The sequence below is a fragment of the Wyeomyia smithii genome, chromosome 3, assembly GCF_029784165.1.
Source record: "Wyeomyia smithii strain HCP4-BCI-WySm-NY-G18 chromosome 3, ASM2978416v1, whole genome shotgun sequence".
NCBI classification, from domain to species: domain Eukaryota; kingdom Metazoa; phylum Arthropoda; class Insecta; order Diptera; family Culicidae; genus Wyeomyia; species Wyeomyia smithii.
Genome location: NC_073696.1, coordinates 106,405,698 through 106,419,844, shown reverse-complemented (window position 1 = coordinate 106,419,844; position 14,147 = coordinate 106,405,698).

Genomic DNA, 14,147 nt, shown 5'->3' with positions numbered 1-14,147 from the left:
CCCTTACGAACAATTAAATCAACACGAGGCACGTCCTGGTGGAATACTGAACTTGCAAAGTTACGCAAGAATTGCAGAAGGGCTTGGAACAGACGCCGTACAGAGGGAATCATTGCTTTTGAAACAGCTCAGAGAGCCTATAAAAAAGCTCTGAAATCCTCTGAACGACGGGGTTGGAAAAACCTCTGCACAAACATTTCTAGTGTGAATGAAACTAGCAGACTTAATAAAGCAGATTTTTACTTGCAGCCTTGCTACAGAATACATTCCAAAATGCTGAGAAAAATAAATGTCAAATTTACTCCAAAGGGGGGACGTGCTTCATATGATGAAGCAAAAAGCTTTAGGCCAATCAGCTTGAGCTCGTTCTTCCTCAAATGTTTGGAGAGAATTGTCGATCATAACATTCGCAATGAAATTTTGTCCAGACGACCTCTTCATGAAATGCAACATGCGTATCAAAGAGGAAAGTCTACAATTATTCTCTTACACCGTGTTATCCATGATATAGAAAAGGCCTTTTCACGGAAGCAATCCTGTTTAGGAGTTTTCTTAGATATTGAGGGAGCTTTCAATGCTATAGTTGATGCGGCACACTTTCATGAAATACCCTCATTTATCGTGACGTGGATACATGAGATGCTGAAAAATCGTTATTTGAACTCATCGCTAAGAGGAACGTACATAAGAAAACAATGCATCAAAGGATGTCCCCAGGGAGGCGTTTTGTCACCTCTGCTGTGGAATCTCGTAGCGGACGGTCTGTTACGAAAACTAAATAACTTAGGATTTCCTTCTTATGGCTTCGCTGATGATTATCTTGTTATGATTACTGGAATGTGTATAAGCACAATTTTTAACCTGATGCAACAGGCTCTAAAGGAAACTGAAAAGTGGTGTCGTGAAGTTGGGTTCTCTGTAAATCCCAATAAAACATCACTTGTATTGTTCATTAAAAAAAGGAGAATCACTGAAGTTCGTCCACTTCGTTTCTTTGACTCTGAGGTCTGTGTGACAGATCAAGTTAAACACCTTGGAGTAATACTAGACTCTAAACTTAACTGGTCTGCTCACATCGATTTTAGAATCAGAAAGGCATGCATGGCCTTTGGACAATGTAGACGAACAATTGAATTGGACAATGTAGACGAACAATTGAATTGAATTGGTAAAAGCTGGGGTCTTAAACCTAAATACATTTACTGGATTTATACTGCAATAATAAGACCAATACTAGCGTACGGATGTCTCGTATGGTGGCAAAAAGGAGAGCTTAGTAGCATTCAGACAAAGTTAAATCATCTACAGCGGATGTGTCTAATGTCATTGTCTGGTGCATTCTCTACAACACCCACTGCTGCTTTAGAAGCTCTTTTTGGTATAAAACCTTTGCAAATTTTCTTGAAACAGGAAGCCTACTCATGTGCATACCGGTTACAAGCAAATGGATTTTGGCACTATGATATCTATAATAACAATTCCCATTCACGTGTGTGGTCACACATGCTCTCGTGGGACCAACTTATAGTTGCTCCAAGTGATATGACTTTTCCTGTGAGTTTTCCTTATGGTGATTTCAGTACCTCTTTACCTGTGCGTAATGATTGGATATCAGGCCGCATAGAAAGAGAAATTTCGGATCATATTGTTATTTATACGGATGGATCTCTGCTTGAAGGAAAAGCTGGAGCCGGAGTTTACTCGAGTGAACTAAGATTGCAACAATCTTTTTCATTAGGTATCTACTGCACAGTCTTCCAAGCTGAAATCTTTGCTATTATTTGTGGAGTGCTGGCAGCCCTCCAACAAAAGGTAATTGGGCAAATAATCTATATTTGTTCTGATAGTCAAGCTGCTGTCAAAGCACTTGGTTCTCACAACTCTAGGTCGAAGCTAGTCATTGCGTGTCGCACTTGTCTAGAAGAACTTAGCATCATAATTACTGTTAATCTTCTTTGGGTCTCTGGACACTCTAACATTGCTGGCAATGAAAGGGTAGACGAGCTTGCCCGAAGTGGTGCATCTAACAATTGTGGGTCCTGAGCCCGCGGTACCTATTCCTGAGTCTTGGATAAAACAAAAGATCTGATTTTGGGCTTTATCTGAGCATAACAGGTTGTGGACAAATCTTGACTCCTGTCGCCAAACAAAATTGTATTTACCAAGCTTATCTGTAAAAGTTAGTAACTATCTTTTGAATCTATCAAAAAAGAACTGCAGTGTGCTGATGATAGTTCTAACTGGCCACTGTAGTTTGAACTATCATTTAGCAAGCATGCATCGTTCGAATACTTTTGGTTGCGACCTCTGTGAAGGCGATTATGGGTCTTCTTTTCATTTAGTATGTAGTTGTCCCAGACTTGCCCAACTGCGTTACAGGATTTTCGGTCGTCATCTCATAAATGAATCTGAATATTGATCTCTTTATTTGAAAAATATCCTTCAGTTCATTCTCAATTGCGGGAAAGAACTCTAGAGCTTTCTAAATTTTTGCTGGGACTAGGACTAGGAAGACGAACTTCATGGTTTGTCACTAATTATTCCTAGAACACAAATATCCCATGCTTTTTCTATGTTTCCAATCCTTTCTTTATCCTTTTCCTCTCCCACTCTTAATAATTCCTTCTTCTTCTATCTCTTCTTTCCCTTTTTGTCAGGTAAATGATGAGAAGGTTGCTACGGTTAGGCACAAATCCTTCACATGTGAGGGGAACGTGCCGTTATAAGCCATGGCTTTTAGCCGACCTACCTGATACCTGATACCCCTTAATACATCCACATGCCAAATTCGGTTTCATTTGCTTGGCTTGTTCTTGAGTTGTGCAAAAATGTATGTTTCATTTGTATGGGACCCCTCCCTTCCAGAAGAGGGAAGGGTCTCAAACTATCATAGGAACCTTTATCGACACCAGAAACCCCAACATACAAATTTTCACGTCGATCGGTTCGGTAGTTTTCGAGCCTATATGGATCAGACAGACAGACAGACCGGAACAGGGATGTTACGGATGTGATTTTTCAGACATCTGCAGATGCGGTTGCGGATGCGGATATGTGATTACGGATGCAGATGTTGATGCGGATGTCAATTTTCATGCGGATGTTCCGCATTCGCGGATGCGGATGTTCCGCATTCGCGGATGCGGATGCGGATATCCGTTACATCCCTACTTTATAAGTGTAGTGGTTTGGAGTGTAGTGGTATTATGCTGCATACATTTAAAATCAGTGGTGGGCACCGCTAATTGAAAATTTAGCTATGCTAATAGCTAATCCGCTAACTGGAAAATTTAGCTCGATAATCGCTAAACGCTAAACGCTTAATCCATATTAGCGGAACTTTCGCTAATCGCTAATCGCTAACTTATTAATACGTAGATTGTCATATAGTTATGTTTATTGCTGATAAAAACAAACGAAAATGCTTACTTTTGAGTGATATTTACAATAAGAGGTTCAAAATTCAAGAAACGGTGTTCGTACTTGAGAATTTTATGAAAACAAGGAGCAACATAAGTGGTTCTGCCTTTATGTGAAATGAATACTTCAAGGAATGTTTTTACAAAAACATAAATATTATTTAAATCAAAAAAGTAGAACCGAAGTTGTCATAATTTCAGGTGTATTGCAATTGCAGCTTGTTCTTTAGAATTTTCCTATGACTTGTGCGATAATTGAAACCCCATTCTAGGGTAAAAAGACTGACATGCACTTGTGTCGTGAAGAGAGGAATTCTAGACAAATAAGTCAATTGAACGTTGTGTATTTGAAACATATGTTCCAAAAGTAACTTTCACAGTAAAGTATGTCCATCATTCGGAGCAATTTATGTACGCCATCAGCGACTAACCGTTTTCGTAAATAGTTTGTCGCTTCACTATAAAATTAGCGAATTAGCGATTAGCGCTTCGAAGGCCAATATTTTAGCGACGCTAACAGTCCGCTAACCAGCTCAGAAATTAGCGAAATCGCTTAATCGCTAACCAAATTTTAGCGTCGCTAATAAGCGATTAGCGAATTAGCGGAACGGTGCCCACCACTGTTTAAAATACGTCTGTCTGTGATTCAACTTTTGCGTGAATCAGTTTATTCATCAATTCCAATGAGACTGATCTCTTTTATATCTGGAAATCGCAATTTGAGTTACACAACTTGAAAAAATGACTTCCCGCATAATCAATAAACATAAAACAAGCTTAACAACATATTAAGAGTATAATCCCGGGTTTTCGTTAAGCATATGGATTACACTGGTCGAAAACAACAAAAAAAGCAAATGCAGAAATACGTCAAAAGGCAGCTCGGCGGGTTCGTCGCTCCCACGTTTGCTTACAAGAAAACTCATTAGAATCTCTAAAGATCTTTGGGCACCAAAATTCACAAGCCTGGTTAAAAAGCTACAATCTTTCATTTTTTCCAGTTTAAGCTGTTAAATTTGAACATGTATTGAAAATTTCAGAAATGTGGACCTGTAACATAGTCAAGTGACAACCGACTCCAACCTCTAGTACACATAGCAACATAACACTAACCAGACGAGAATTCTACCATCACAGTATTGTGTCATCAATGAAACCGTAGCTTAAGTAATCGAATGTCCCGCCTTTCCGCGCTGCATTCGAAGGTGCATACCTGCGATTAAATATGCGCAACGGATGACGCAAGAGAACGGTACAAAACATACCACAGTGTCTTCGGGCGTTTTCCTGAAGAAGTCCCCTGAACACATGCACAAGGCTGAAAATCTATGCAATCTCCAGTATCAACTGGTGGATGCTGCAGGCGATCGGGCACGCAGCATCCGAAGTGACGAGCGAGCTATTATTTAAACAGTTTAATGATATAGTAAATAGACACGAATCGAGCCGATGGCCACTCTCCGCCCAAGCGCTCTTGAAACCGGGACAAGCGCGATCCCGATACATCCAGAAAGGGTCAACGAAACTAACAGTACTTTGCTTTTTTTAGATTTATTATTGCCGCTTTGTGGCACACGCTACTGCTCCCGTGAAGAAATGCGAAAGAGCATCCGAAGAAGTTACAAATGTGAAAGAATATATCTTTTTAAGGGCAGTAATTTTAATTGCAGTGGAAAATTGAAATTAAGAACAAAAACTCGTAAGCAACTATGCTGAGAGCCTCGGGAATCAAATCGTGATGCAAAGATTATAAGAAGATAATTGTAGACTACCAGCAATTGAAGTAGAAAATTTACGATTCTGTGTACCTTCGGTGCAATAAACATTAACAACATAAGTATTCACCGTTCGCAGGAATACAAGTTTTTATATAGTATGTAATTCGTTGCATTGCAAATTGCATCAATGGGTTATAACTATAACTTATACACATATGTCTTCACTAATAATAGCAAACTGGGTGTTTTTTCGGTATGTTATTAAAACTTTAATAAAAAAGAACATGTTTTCGTGTGCCTCACAATTTTTTAAGGTCTCAAAAGCTCAGTCTGTCGACCCGGAAAAATAAGTTTTCGAAAGAATCGAACATTCCGTAGTCATTGATAACCGCTCAAGCTCAGCTCCTACATTAGGCTTTAGAGTGCCTCAAGGTACGATACTAGGCCCGTTGCAACATGATGGAAACCTTCCATTTTATCCAATTACTCGAAAATAACAGGTGACAATTGAAATTTTGGAATATTTTTGAGGTTCTCTTACTCAATAACAAACACACTCAGAGAGAAATGAGAGTATGTATATAAGCTCTATCTCTCTCATGTAAGTATGACACAAGCGCATTGTACAGTTATAATTAAACTGCACAAAAATCTCAGCAAACAATTTTAAAAGCAAAAATGTGCCGGTTTTGACTGTGTGTAATATACTGCAAGATTCAACAATAATTTACAAGAAAGGTACACAGTAAAAAATTCTGAATTGTACTTGTCACGTAAAATATTTTCTAATTTAAATTTCAGTTGTTTTTGACGTAAACCACGATTTTGTTCGAAAATTATGTGCAATATCATTTGAATTTGCGTGATATATTATAATGTTTTCTATCATAAGCAATGGAGACAATTCTTTATATGCGATTCGACATAAAGTTTAATTACTGTGTATTGGAAGACCGGCTAAAATAATTAACAAAAGGGGACCTTATTCTTATTGTCTAAAGCATAGGGCAAGCCCAGTTTTTAGTTATCAATTAAAATTTGCCCTAGAAAGAATGTTTGAACAAAATTTAGATCCCATTTCTTCAAAAACACCATTCCGATGAAAGGTATGTGTTTTGGCCAGATGAATCATAATCTCATTACACGAAAAATAAAAAATACCGAGAAAAAAAGGGAACACCAAGAAGAAAAAAATGGAATATCTCAATGGCAATTTGTAGTTACGATGTTTGTAACTGGGATTCGAGGAATGTTGAAAACTAACACTTTATCTTCATTATTAATTATTTGGCTTCCTTTTTAACGACACTCTCACTGTCACTAAGCAGCAAAAAATTCTGAATTTTACACGTCACGTAAAATATTGTCCAATTTGAATTTTAGTTGCTTTTAACGTAAACCACGATTTTGTTCACAGTTCCATGCAAATTTAAATGATTTTGCACATAATTTTCAAATCAAATTGTGGTTTACGTCGGAATCAAGTAAAATTTAAATGATATTGCACATACTTTTGAAACAAAATCGTGGTTTACGTCAGAAGCAACTGAAATTTGAATGAGAAGATGTTTTACTTGTCCGTAATATTTAGAATTATTTACTGTGTTGCTAAATTGAGCATATACGCTGTCGGAAAACCGCTAATGTTAACAAATCGGCTTGAACTTTTACATTTTTGAAGGGGGAAGTTAACTTAAATGAAATATCGGTCTAATAAATGCATTTTCACTTGAAATTTAACAGCTTTTGTTCAGGTACATCATCCTTGCAACAGTACATCATCCTTACAACAGTATAACCAAATTCCAAAATATTCGGTGTCTTTCGTTAGACCTAGGTATCTAAAAATGTTGAAATCAACAAAATTTCCAACCTGAATAATTAAGAGCCGCATGGAAATTTAACGTAGAAGGTCAATCGAAGGTGTCATAGTAGTCTCGCGTAATCTAGCGCATCTCGTGTGACTTCAACGCAGTTTCACCTCAAACAGCTTTGTTTTGAAGGCAAAAAAAATCGTGCGTAATTTTGAACAAGTCGCGTAAAAAAATCGCGTAATTCGGAACAAATCGTGCAAAAAAAACAACGCGTCATTTTGACAAAATCTTTCGGTATGTGGTAACTGCGTATGTTTGAGTATGTATGCGTATTTATGTGTATGTATGTGTGTGTTATGTGTTGGTTCATATACAAATGTATCCCATGTCACAAATCGCGTAAAAAAATCGCGTTATTTGGAGCAAATCGCGTTAAAAAAAATCGTGTAAAATAAAATCACGTGAAGATCGCGTAATAACAGAATTCAGTGTATATAGTTCTATTCTTAATGTACTAATCTGCCGGTACCCGCATAGCTGTCCCATACTGATTTTTGTCACTTTTGAGTTATCATCGGGAATCGACTTAATTGTTATCATATTTTCCGAAAAAAATCAGAATTTGATACTTTTGTATGGAAAAACATTGGAAAAATACCAAGTTGTGTTTGTCCCATATTGAAAGTACCCGCATTACAATCCCACTGCATAGTGGAACAAACTGCGAACATATAATGTTGCTCCAGATTAGTGTATATCGGATAAATTTAGGCATATAGAAGTATGTCATTCAATTGACTAGACTAATGTTGTTTTTCTGTAGTACAATTTACATTGCCAGTGATACTGCCGGTTGCTGGTTGAATTTATATGTCATGGGACAAAATATGCGAGTACTTTTGAAATGTACCCACATATTTTGTCCCATATTGTTTTTTTTTACAAGTTATATAACGTAAAACCAATACCACCCATGGTTTTTTGTTCTTAACGTTATACTTGTGGTGCCATGAAATTGTTCTGGTCATTGGTTTTGGATGTAATTGCTCAAAATAGCTGGAAATCAGAAAATTCACGGATAATGTTAAATCGCCGTTTTCTCAACATGTTGTTTTTCATTATGGGACAGTTATCCGGGTACCGGCAGAACGTACTGTACTAGATAACATGCACTATTACCGAGTCTTGAGTCTTTAAAAATTCGAAGTGGTAGAAGGAATCGGTTATTTGGGGCTTCAACACCGTTCATCTTAATTATGAATATTAGGGTGGGACAAAGTGATCTCTTTTCCACAACCAAGTTTTGTTTTGGTTCCATTTGGGGCCTCCAACTAGAGTTTGCAATCCCGGGAACGATTATTGATATCCTGGGATTCCGATTATTGATATTCCGAAATTCCCGAGTTCCTTGAAAAATTGTGCATGATTTACTTTCCTTTACAATTTTATATCAAATTTCTCATGATTTGCTTTCCTATACAATAGTGTAGAACCAAATTTTTGCTGTCTTATTCAGTAAACGAAAAATTAGGTATTCTTTCAATTCGTCTAATGTCGTTCTTTGCTAGTTCGTTTCCTAGTTGCTTGATTTTTTCTTTGCTCATTCATAATTTTTTTTTCTGTAAATTGATAAAAAATGTTGAAACTCGTAAATCAATGCGACCTTAAATAAACGAATGAACGAATAAACGGGAATATTGCAAACCCTACCTCCAACAACCTAAAACTTACCGGAAGTCGATCGGTTATGTCTCCGTTTGGCGCATAACATTTCAAACCAATCGACGTCCGATAAACTTGGGATTGTTTGTTGACACATTCCTACACTGTAAAGGCCCAAGCACAATGCACAGTGGTCCAATAAGGCAAAAAGTGGAACTTAATTCCATAGCGCCTTTTACCTTCATCCTAGCTTAAAAGTGTCTTCGGAACAATTGTTGGTATGAATGACCCGCATAATCGCAAATTGTCATAAAGTATGAAAAGTTTACTATACTAAAAATAAAAAAATTAACTTTTTTGTGTTAAGAGATAGAAGAATAGTTTGTTCAGCAAAGTTGTAGAAGATTCAAAAATATGAAACTTTGTTGAACAAATAAAAATCCTATCAAAGCTATAAAATATATTACATGGAACTTACTTAAAAGTTAGTTTTACGTACTTAACTTTTGTTAGTTGCATTTTACACGAAAGTATAGTTCGGAGGAATTGTTAGGGCACACAAAACACACATTCTTGCCAAAGGTCATATATCTCCAGGACTTTTCCTTACAAAGGTATGTCATATTTTAACTTATTTTTTCGATAACTTCAAGAACGTATAAGTTGAAAAGGGGCAAGTGGAATCATGATGTTAATACTTTTCCTTGAAGTTAAGCAGAAGTACTATAAACTCCTTTAGGTTCCATTTGTCCCAATCCACCCATATTAGAGTACGGCGAGCATATGTTACAGTAGGTTTTCATATATCCAATATACTAACTTTTTTGTGTTAAGAGAAAGAGGAATGGTTAATTCGGCAAAGTTTTAGAACGTGCAAAAATATGAATCTTTGCTGAACAAACATAATTGCTATCTTCATTGGGTACAGAGTTACAGAGTATTTTCTGTAAAAGTTACTTAAAAGTTAATTTCACAAGAAAATGGTGTTTTAAAGAAGCATTTAGGCATACAAAACACACGTTTTTGTTGAAGACCACACATCTCCAGGACTTTTCCTTACAAAGTTATAGCATGATTTCGATAAATTTAAGAACGTATAAAGTAAATAGGGGCAAGTAGAATCAGGATGTCAATACTTTTTCTCGAAGTTTAGCTCGAGTGCTCGAACCTGTTATAAGCTCCATCTGTCCCAATCCACCTAATCTTAATTCTATACGTTGTTAAAGTTATCGAGAAAATATGCAGAAATGTGCAATAACTTTGTAAGGAAAAGTCCTGGAATTGTGAGGTCTTCAACAAAAACGTGTGTTTTGTATGCCCAAATGCTTCTTTAGAACACCTTTTTTTTGTAAAATGTAACTAACAAAAGTTATGTGCAAAAAATTAACTTTTAAGTAACTTTTACAGAAAATACTCTTTAACTCTGTACCCAATGAAGATAGCAATTTTGTTTGTTCAGCAAAGATTCATATTTTTGCACGTTCTAAAACCTTGCCGAATTAACCATTACTCTATCTCTTAACACAAAAAAGTTAGTATTTTTGATATATGAAAACCTACTGTAACATATGCTCGCCGTACTCTAATATAGGTGGATTGGGACAAATGGAACCTAAAGGAGTTTATAGTACTTCAGCCTAACTTCAAAGTAAAGAGGAGAGTTGGCAGCACGGCTGATTGATGGTACGTGCTCTGAAACCTCTCCGTTAAATTATCGAATTTTAAGTGATTTATGCAGGCAAGTTTGCTGAAAAGTGAAGAAAAGTTATCAGTGATGTTTTTGTTGCGCGATAATAATGAAGTATAAGTGAAAATGCGAGTGTTTCTAGCGTTGGAATGACCAATTTATCCACGCTCAAAAATTGCCAAATTGCCAAGCCAGGAAAGTTGTGCAAGTGTTAGTGCTAACTCGGTGTATCGCACTGGCTAGCGGTGTGTTATGCACGTACAAAAGATTGCGTGGTGATCAGCGAAGGAAAAAAATCACCTCTAGCGATTAATGAATACATATAAAACAAGCCTAGGATGCGTTGACATCGTCGTCAGTATGCGAAAAACAAAGTATCGGTGCTGGTGCACTCTTTTTGCTTTCCTCTTTAGGATATATTTCTATTCATTAGTGTACACCACAATACGTGGTTCTCAATGTGCACAACTCGGTATATGAAGTTATTCGTCTCTGTTACACAGAGCGATCAGAACTTGTTATATCCTTATTCTTTTGACTCATGAATATGATTTTTTGTCAGAAAAAGAAAGAAAATGACAGTGTATGCTCTCCTACTCTCGCTTAAACTCAACCGCTGCCGAAGTAGTTCCTTCCCCCACACATTCCCTCTCACCGCACCACACCTCTGCTGCTGTTCAGGCGGCATGATTTTCTCCTGTTGCTATCCTTTCTTCCCGTAACTACCGGCCTATGGAGAGACAAACGCAACGATCGAATCGCTTCACAGAGCTGATGTAGTCTAGTCATGTGTTTGTTTTCTCCCTGAAACCTATGCACCCTATCATCATTTCATTATGGGTTGAGAGGATTCGAGTTTAGTCCCGGCCTGTACACATCGTGAAGTGAACATATGATGAATAAACGACGATTGCATCATATTCGTTTCGTTTCCATCACTGGTGGTGATGTGAGCGAAGAGGATGGCAGTTGGATAGCGTTGTGCTATGGTGTCGCTTGGTGCTGCTCGGTGTGCGTACCATCACTACCAAAGCGCCATCCAGATGAGTATAAGTTTTGTGTCTCATATTTTTTTTAAGAATGCATAGACACTCGGTTTTGTGTGGTGGCTGATAGCGGGTTTCGGTTTGCCCTTTTGGCAAGAGTATGAATGTGTGAATGATCTGTTTTGCGTACGAAGTTATTTTATGTCGAATTCGTTTTTGCGGCAGGACTATCCCGTCCCGGACTACGCTTTGCAGCTGAAAAAAAAAACACTTTCCGAGCAGTTGCAATGGTGTGCGTAATACCAGAGGTAACTGTCACTTTTGTTTTGGTCATTATCGCCATTGTCTTTTATCGCATTTGTGCTACTGTACAAAAAATTTGCCAATTTACTGAAAAATAACAAAATAACAAAACAAAATAAATAAAATTCAACCTGATGTTTGACACGCGAAGAACAATAATCAAAGCAAATCGATTTTGCCACATTTTTTTTTTTTTGATTTTGACACATACGTGTTAATGTGTTGGTGTCTTCAAAACTTCACTCTATTTCTTGCGCGGACTGTCCGGGACAGAAAAAGGATAGTCCGGAAAATGTAAAAAAAACAGTGCTAGGACAAAGTGTAGTCCGCGGGGTAGCTACACCGCAAAAACGAAAACGACATTAGGCATGTAGAACATTTTTTATTGCCAAGCTACCCAGCTGGGTTGCCGGGTGCGATATGTCTCCTTTTTTCGTTTTCAATTATGCGCTGCGCGTTTGTTTCTAGTAATCGACAAGTGCGTTTTTTGTTAATGTGTTGAGATTTTGTTTCAATTCGTGTTTTAGGCGCGAGACGCAACACAAAATAACACTTTTGACATTTTGTAGAATTGTATTGAATAACACCATTTACTTTAAATTCCTATTTGTGTGTTTGTGATATATGTTTTGAACTGTTTTACCGCGCATGGCGGGTCGGTCCCGTTAGTATTTTGAGCAAACCGAGAAAAATTTGATTTAATGTATAATTTCATACCATTGCTCATTACGATATGGGACAATATGTTTGGATGCTTTCCCGAAGTTTTTCAGAACAAAATTTTTGAATTTATTAATTGTTATGAAATCATACATATTTAACCACCACTTCCGTCAAATATTTTAGTTTTGATGGGGGTTCAAATGGGTCGGACTCACTATGCGCAGCAGTATTATGCTTTTAAGCTTTTTATGACTTTTTTAGCTTTTAAATAAATTTTATTGCTCCCAAGCGAGTTTTCAAGAATTGAGTTTTGTTTTCAATTATTAAACACGCTGGCTTTGATGGAATCGGGAGCATTACAATTTAGGAATTTATCGTTCGTGTTATGACCAGACGGTTACGAACATTTTGCTTAGTTTTATGTACTTGTTTTATGATTTTTCGAGCTTTTGAATAAATGTTGAAACAATTTTATTTATTATATTTAATCACGTTGAAATCTTGTCGGTCGGCATAGTAACTAACTCCTGATTGCGATTGTTTTGGCATTTTATAAACCAACTCTCTCTTGTTCGATATGCATGTTTGCATTTTTGTAAAATTTCGAGCTATGAATGCATGGAACTTTGCCAGTTTTTATACTCAGTAGGTATCTTAGCTTAATTATTCGAGAAGTAAGAAATAATCAGCGCGAAACTCCGTGTCTCTGTGCGTCTGCGTCAGTTAGAGGGAATAGAGATGTCGTTCATAATGCTCCGGTGTAAACAAGTCTTCGGCCCGGTATTTTCAGTGTGTTGTGACTTCCGAGGTGTATCAAATCATTTATTTGAAGACTGCCCACCAGTTGGTTCTATTCCAGCACGTTGCGATTCAGAGTAGGTTTCGTTCAGTAAATATAGCAATAATATATACGCGAGGTATACCCCTACTGAAGTGCGCTTGTTTTCTTGCAGGTATTTGAGTTTGGTAATATACATTTATTTGAATACGTTGATGCTTCGTATAGTTAATGATTTTCGCGCCCGTCATTCGCATAGGATCGCGGGGTTGATAAGAAAGATACACACCGTTGGTATTCGTAATACGCGAGCCTAGCGCGAATCATCATTCGATTCCATCACTTGCCACGGAAACATAATCACACAGACCATTCTCTCCGTCGCAGAGTAGAAATGCGGGATAAGCTCAGTCTTGGTATGACCGTTCAACCAAAGATTTCCTGCCCGTTGCTTTTATATAAGCGTGTCGCAAATCGAGTTCGATTGATAAATATCGTGATTGATCTAATAACTACGTAATGAATACCTATCAAAGAATCGCGTCCTCCGAAGAGTATTCGCTTTCTTGAGAGTATACGGGATTGGACATAAACAAATGTATGAAAATTTGGATTCTTCGGGTGGTGGATGGTTTACGCGCGCGCCGCTCCTAAATATTGCCGATGTTTGACATTAAAGACACTTCTTTCGCCTTCGTAATAAACTAACTTCGCACGCAGCATTTTCTCTTGGTCTAAACTGGTACCAAATATAAATCTAGAGAAACATTTCAAAAGGTCCTATCTGCTTTGATTGATTTTTTTATCGATCACTTTCATTCAACCATCACAACTTATTAAAAACCTTTTATAACACGTTATTTGCACAAGTTGATAGCGGAGGGATCACTCTAGCCTCCTGAATGGAAACCAAGCTTGGGAGAGTTAATAAAGCTGTACCATTACCAAAATAAAAAGGCGCTTCAGAAAAACGAGGAAAGCAGATAGGACCTTTTGAAATGTTTATCTAGAAATAAGCTAAGTGTGCTTCTCTAGTCAGCCGGCTGAATATAGAATAAACCGAAAATAGCTAAATAGAGACAGGTAGGAGTTACGATGTAGGAGTTACATGTGAATC